This window comes from Benincasa hispida, chromosome 11 (assembly GCF_009727055.1).
Source record: "Benincasa hispida cultivar B227 chromosome 11, ASM972705v1, whole genome shotgun sequence".
In the NCBI taxonomy this organism is placed as follows: domain Eukaryota; kingdom Viridiplantae; phylum Streptophyta; class Magnoliopsida; order Cucurbitales; family Cucurbitaceae; genus Benincasa; species Benincasa hispida.
Window position 1 is genome coordinate 43,947,253 of NC_052359.1, and position 5,877 is coordinate 43,953,129.

Below are 5,877 nucleotides of genomic sequence, written 5' to 3' on the forward strand. Positions count from 1 at the left end.
TTTTCTAATTTCTTCGGCATGCTTTCAACCTTTCTTTTTCCTCACTTTTTTTTTTAATGGATTTTGTGGTTGATCATCTCCTTTGAAACCCATCAGCATTATGTTGCACTTGATGTGTGGTCACCGACAACATCGGCTTTTGCTTCTACTAGATTTTTTTTTTACCACTTTTTCATAGTTCTAAGAGGATGTGTGTGACTAGAAGATAATAGAGTCTTCTTTTTTTTTTTTTTTTTTAATTTTAAGGATAGGGCCTGCTGACATAAACTTTCTGACATAGTAGAGAGAGATTGGTTGGATGTGTAGAGAAGAAAAAGATTTAGGTTTTTTTTTCTAATAAAAGTCTAGTTTTATCTTTTAACAAAAAAAAAATTTGTATTATTTTTGTATTATTTTTCATTCTTAATTTCCTTTCTTTTTTATTTAGAATTTTCTTATTACACTAACTTTTTTTTTTTGTTTCGCATTTTTTTATTTTGTTCATATTATTCTTATATTTTTTAATAAATTCTTTTTCATTTTTTTCTTCCTCTCTTGTACCTTTTTTTCCTTTTCTTTTTTCATTCTTTTTTTCTTTTATTTTCTTCTTTTCCTCTTTTCTTTTTTTCACATGTTTTTTTTATTTTCCCTTTTCTTTTTCTTTTTCTTTTTCTTTTTCTTTTTCTTTTTGTTTTGTTTCTTTTTCTTCTTTTTTTTTTTCTTTTTAATTTTGTTTATAGGAGGTGATGTTTTATTTATTATTATTTTTTCTTTTGTAGCAATTCCTAGATACATGACCGTCTCCTTGGTATACAAAGGGATGACCCTAGAACTATTGGAAATATTGTATTGCCTCTCGTGCTTGTGCATCCTGATCATCATGGGAGGGGCCCATTTGATCACCATCCTGGAAAGGTCTACATCGTCATGGGAGGGGCCCTACAAAGTTTACAACTCTTTCATATAAGCTCGCAAAGGCTTACAACTCTCCCGGATTCAAAGGTCTGCTTTATAGCGTCGTTCGAAAACTCTCTTATGCTTTCACCCTAGAGAGGTTCCCGATAAGATGCAAAGGCTTACAACTCTCCAATTCAATCACCCTAGGGAGGATTCAAAGGTCTGCTTTATAGTGTCGTTCGCATATCCTGATCGTCATGGGAAGAGCCCTACAAGGCTTACAACTCTCCCATGCTTTCACCCTAGGGAGGATCCCGATAAGGTCATACCTCGTTATGTTACTTCTGATCAAAATTTGAAGATAAGGGAAATATGTCGTCAAGTATTGAAGATGAGGTGGAAATGCCATAAGGTCATACCTCGTTATGTTACTCCTAGATCAAAATTTGAAGATAAGGGAAATATGCCGTCGAGTATTGAAGATGAGGTGGATATGCCATCAAACCTTGAAGATGAGAAGAATGTGCCATCAAGCTTTTGAGCGGAGTCAGGTTGGCTAGAGTCGATCTCGCGTACAAGGCAGAACCAGACGAACTAGAGTTATCCTCGCATATGAGGTAGAGCCGGATGGACCAGAGTCATCTTCGCATATGAGGTAGAGCTAGGTAAACCAAACTTGATCTTGCATATGAGGTGAAACCACACCCACATTTTTGGAGAGGAAGCGAAGCTAACCAATTTTGGAGAAGATGTGAAGTTGTACCAATATTTTAGAGAGGAAACAAAATCGCACCACGACTTTGAAGATGGAGTGAAGTAGCATCATCGGTTTGGAGATGAAGTGAAACCGCACCATCAGTTCGGAGATAAAACGAAGCCACGCCACGACTTTAGAGATGAACGAAGCCGCGCCAACATTTTGGAGAGGAAACGAAACCACACCACGACTTTGGAGATGAAGCGAAGTCGCGCCAACATTTTGGAGAGGAAACGAAACCACACCACGTCTTTGGAGATGAAGCGAAGTCGCGCCAAAATTTTGGAGAGGAAACAAAATCGCACCACGACTTTGGAGATGAAGCGAAGTCACACCATTAGTTTGGAGATGAAGAAAAGCCATGCCATAACTTTGGAGATGAAGCAAACCACGCCAGACTTTGGAGATAATGCGAAATTGCGTCAACATTTTGGAGATGATGCTTTGAGTTTGATAAAGCATCGATAAATAATTGACATCTAAGCTTGACAAAGCATCAGCCAATCCTCTGCACTTGAGCTTGAAGTATCGGTGAATCAATCGCATTTAAGTTTGAAATATCGACGAATCTTCCGCATTTGAGTTTGATGAAGCATCAATGAATCTTTGGCAGTAGGCTTGACTTTGTGACTTTGAGCATGAAGATGAAGTATCGATGAAGCCTCTAAACTTGAAGATGGAGGAGCATCGATGAAGCCTCTAAACTTGAAGATTGAAGAGCATCGACGAAGCCTCTGAAATTAAAGATGGAGGAGCATCTAAGTTTGATTTTAAAGAGGAAGCGAAGTGCATTCCAAATGTGTGCCTTTTATTTACTTTGTTGGCTCCTTACGAGGGATGAACATCTTCAATCTATTGTGTTGTCTCCAATAGGGATGAACATCTTCAATCTGGAGTGTCATTCTTTAACGAGGATGATCAACATCAATCTTGTAGTATTATACTTAGGTGGTTGTGGTACCTTTTATGATGAACTAAACTTAAATTTCTTTAAGTTTCCTTTGTACTTTTAAAGAAAAGGATCAAATCATGACGTAGTTCAAGTTTTTTTTTTTTTTTAACTGGACTGAACTTGAAGTTTCTTTCAAACTGCCTACATAACCCTTCTTAATGATAGGGATCGAGTCATAATGTAGTTCGAAAAGAATTTTTTTTTTTTATGCGCGACTGAACTTAAATTTCTTTAAGTTGCCTACGTACCCTTTATAATGACAGGGATCAAGTCATAACGTAGTTTGTACAATTTTTTTTTGGGCCGTTCACATTTTAAGCTCATGCGGTCTAGGAGTATCATGCAATTTAGGCTTTTGCGATGAGGAGCTTCTTCATTTAAACATCAGAAGCTCTTATTTCATCATGGTTTTGATTATCCTCTTCATTTGTAGGATTCATCAATATGATGAGTATTGGCTTCACTATTAAAGAACCTTCTGTACTTATGTCAACAGAAAATTTCCTTTTCATGCGTGAAGGTACACGACTGTGAATCTTTTCGTCGTTGTTTTCTTCATGGAATGACGTTGGCTTTAAGATTTTCATCCTTCCTTTACGTTGATTGCTTGTTGTCTTGAGAAGATCAAAAGTAGATGCTGAAGGTTGATCTTTCTTTAATGTGGATGTACTTAGCCTTTTGAAGGTTGAAGTTCGAGCAAAAGTAGTCGTTGGACATTAGCCTTCTTCTCCTACCATGACCATACTCAATCTTTGAAAGACTAAAGATCGAGCACTTGAAGGCTTAATACGATCGAAGACAGAAGTTCTTTGCTTCATTTCTTCTGAGTCGTTGACTTCTTCAACAGTCACATGATTGTTTTCGACTTCCACTATGCCGACAGTGTGACATGCAATAACTTCTAATACTTTCTCCGGATGATTAGTGAGAAAGCTCCTTGGGAGAAATTCTGTCGAAGTTGTTGGCCGTCGAAATTGAGGGAAGTCCTTGTCTTCTTTCTTAGCAGGTTTAGGCTTCTGTGTCATCTTTTTGCCTTTCTTTTTATGAGTTTTGTTTCTTCTTCTATGGCTTCGATAGGAACGCGACTCTTTTTGGGTGGAGTTTGGTTATCTTCTCTTTCGATGGTCACTACTATCCACCCTTCGTTGTCATCTTCAACAAGCTCATCTTTCTTTTCGGAATTTGCTATTTGAATCTCTTGTTGGAACCGAACAACTATAGGCTCGAATTCTCCAAATTGGATCGGGCTTTGTCTTTGAGCATGGGACACAGACAGTATTAGAACATTTAAAGTTGCCGCTACTGTAGCATGATTTGTCTAAGCTACTTTATCCAAATCTAGCTCAATCTTCTTTTCACGAGCCAACTTCATAATTCGTTCCTTTAGCACGAAGCACCTTTCAACTGGGTGACTAATGACCCGATGATACTTGCAGTAGTTAGGATCATCTATTTTTCCTTCTTGTTTCGGCCGCTTGCATTCCGGTAGCTGAATAAGTTGATTCTCTAGTAGTTTCTCCAACATATCTGCCACATCAGAGTCAGGGAATGGATAAACCTCCTCTTGTCGTTCTTTAAGAGTTGGACGACGTTTCTCGCCCTCATTGTGCCTTCTTTTAAATTTTGTTTGTTTTTCTTTGGAGGAAAATTTCAATGGGGTCGCATGAACGACCATAGATTCTTTTGTAGCACTACTCACGATCTTTTCAGTGCCCTTGGCATCATTTTTGTATTTTTTCCCTTCAGAGAATAGGAAATCTTTAGTTCCCCTGTTGGCAATGCTTAGCTCCATATCATGAGCGCGTGTTGCCAGCTCCTCAAACGTACGAGGTTTTATCCCTTGTAGGATATAGAGAAGCTCACAGTGCATCCCTTGAGTGCACATCTCCACTGTAGATAATTAAGTCTATCTTTGCAATCCATACTTAAAGCTCTCCATCGGTTGATGTAATCGATGACTGTCTCTCCCTTTCACTGTTTGGTGTTCGTCAGCTCCATCATGCTAACAATGCGCCTTGTACTGTAGAAGCGGTTCAGGAACTCCCTTTCTAACTGTTCCCAACTGCCAATCACTTCTGGCTCCAAATCAGTATATCAATTGAAAGCATTTCCTTTCAAGGTACGGACGAACTGCTTGATTAACGAGTCTCTTCTGGTTTCTGCATTTTCGTAGGTTTCAATGAAGTGTGCAATATGTTGTTTTGGATTGCCCTTTCCATCGAACTGCTGGAACTTTGGAGGTTGATACCTAGTTAGCATTCTCAGGTTGTCGATTATCTTGGTGTATGGCTTCGAGTACATAAAGGAAGATTACAATGGTCCTCCGTATTGAGCTCTTATAGAGTTTGTGATCATATCTTAGAGCTGTTGAACTGACAAGAAGGCAACAGAGGTGAATTGTGGTGGCTGACTTTCCTGCAAGACAGTCTTTCCTTTGTCATTGGCTTTTGTAGCTGGGGATTGACTTGATTTAGCAGTATCTTGAGCTTGTATCTGATCTCTTAAAGCAGCGATTTCACGATCTCGCTCCTCTACAGCCTTCATTAGAAGATTTATCTTTACCTCCATCTCTGCCATGGTCGACTCAGTTCTATGCGAAGAACGTGCTTTCTGACATCGAGTTTCAGCTATGCCAAGAGATCACTACTTTGAAACAGGCATGGTATGAGAGGAAAGCCTCACGGCCACAATTCTGCTGTTACGTCAGTCATCATGACAGACACTACATCAAAATGTGATTCTTTCTCTGATAAATCAGTAGCAAAAGCATAGTTGTCGAACAAGGGATTTTTTCTGATGACGATCCCACCTTTAGGAGATTCCATCAACTGGTCCCAGATTTCCTCCGTGATGACAGAGCTTATGTAAGTGTTGCTTGCAATGGTAGCTTTGGATGAAACTTTCTTTTGTGCCATTTTTAGATTTGTTAGACTTGGATGACGAGAGAGAGATGAGAGGTAGAGATGTCCCACTGGACGTGCCAATTTGTTCGCACAAGATTCCAAGAGAAATTTATTTCGTGGAACTTGAACTTTGTATTTGTATTAATTTTGTGGAAAGTTAGTACAATCTCTAATACACAGTATTTTGATGCTTTCAAAATAAACTATAAACTTTAAGCTAGTTGATCTTCTTGAGTGATCGGCCTTTAGGCTTGTTGATCTTCTTGAACGATCGGTCTTTGGGCTTGTTGATCTTCTTGGGTGATCGGCCTTTGGGCTTGTTGATCTTCTTGGTGATCGGTCTTTGGGCTTGTTGATCTTCTTGGGTGATCGGCCTTTGGACTTGTTGA